The sequence below is a fragment of the Corylus avellana genome, chromosome 9 (assembly GCF_965113065.1).
Source record: "Corylus avellana chromosome 9, dhCorAvel1.hap1.2, whole genome shotgun sequence".
Lineage (NCBI taxonomy): Eukaryota > Viridiplantae > Streptophyta > Magnoliopsida > Fagales > Betulaceae > Corylus > Corylus avellana.
The window spans coordinates 14116441-14118194 of NC_142498.1; the positions used below are offsets into that span (position 1 = coordinate 14116441).

The window sequence follows — 1754 nt, forward strand, 5'->3', positions numbered from 1 at the left end:
TAAGCTCGTGCGCAGCTCTTGAGCTCGGCTAGTATAAGGCTCGCCTCGCTTATTAGGCTCGGCTCGTATTTTTTATTAAGTAATAAATAACAATATATAATCAACATTACTCATTTACTCAATAATAACAAATATATTATATACCTTTGTTTTTTTTTTTTTTTTGTTATTTATGTATATGTGTGTATATATATTATATATATAACATATGTATATATTAATATAAAAACATATAAGAAATATATATATATATATATATATATATATATATATATATATATATATGTGTGGATTATTTTTGTAATCTAATACACTTAAATTACAAAAAAAAAAAAACAGAAAGTCGAGCTCGAGCTTGAGCCCAGGCTCGAGCTCGAACAGGGTTCCAACCCTGTTGAGCCGAGCTCGAGCAGCAAAGTCAAGCTCGAGCCTAGCCCAAAAATAAACGAGCCGAGCCTGGACAGCCCAAGCTCGGCTCGTTTACACCCTTATTCACTTCCTTATCTTCTAAAAGCCTACAAAAGCATGAAAAAAACATAAAAGAAGTACAATAGCACAAATTAACCATACTTAAGGAATTAACACATATAAGTTTAAGGGCTAAAATATAAATATTTTGGCACTTAACAAAATTTCCGTTCCCAAGCCTCTTTCTCATAATACCTTCCTCCCACCCCCAACCAAACCAATCCCCATTGGCGCTCCTACACTGTAACAATCGCTTCCTTTACCTCCCATTCTCTCTATCTGCAAGCAAAGTAGTAATAATGAAAATCAGGCTTCCCTTCTCAACCACTATCTTCTTCTTCTACATCATCGTTTATCTTGGAATATGTACAAAGCTCACACTCTCTTTTGAAGAACCTGATAATTATAACATGGATAGCCACGTAAATTGCCACGCTTCCACTGCATGCGGACAAACCGCCTCTGCCTTTAGGCGGCAGGGGAAGAAAGATGTATCAAAACCTCTTGCCACGTCAGACAACGGTGGATTACCATGCCACGTGTAGGACTCTAGTACTTGGATGTCCACTTGGCAGCTATACAAGGCCTGGAAGGAAACATACTTAAAAAAGAAACATTATGCTCACTTGTGGAAATCAAATCCTCCAGTTTTGAGGTGTACAAAATGGATAGAAAGGGACAAGGTTCTGCTGTTTGTAGCGACACCTGCGGCTGTCTTGCTCCCTGCCCTGGCGGCGTAGTTTGCAGGTCAGTTTGTTGAATTAATGGAAAAGGGTTTTAGTTTTGTGGCGATTTTTGAGTTATTTCACATGTTATGTGAACAAATGCACGCTCATGAGCGTGGCTTCAACCGCAGCTGGAAATGATCGCGAGACATGCGCATGCAGTGTGCACTGCTGCTGCAACCCCTGTACATGCCCCAAGAGTGTGTAGACCACCGGTTCTGGCAAGGCCTTCTGCAAGTGCAGTGAGGTTTGTACATGTGCAATCTGCAATGCCTAAGCAGAGACACGCATATATAGTTGTGCTAGCTGTGGTGTATGAAGCTTAATTAGATCACTAAAATTCCCTGCCCACTAGGTTCCCCGACCCAGTGACATACTAAAACATACATTTTGTGCTTCAGACATAAGCCATAAGTCAACTCCCGAAGTGACGAATATCCATCTTCAGTTGTTACCAGGCATCCACTCTGAATCTTCTTGTCAGAGACATCTGCAGTTTGATTTCCATTTGTTCCCCCCCCTCACATTACTCTCGTCAGATAAATCTACGGTTGGATTTCC

General features: G+C 40.2%; 1 pseudogene; it reads left to right on the forward strand.

The window, feature by feature from the left end:
• Window positions 1-1129: 1129 nt before the first annotated feature.
• On the forward strand, window positions 1130-1470 carry LOC148583833 (metallothionein-like protein 4B pseudogene; annotated as a pseudogene).
• Window positions 1471-1754: the final 284 nt, after the last annotated feature.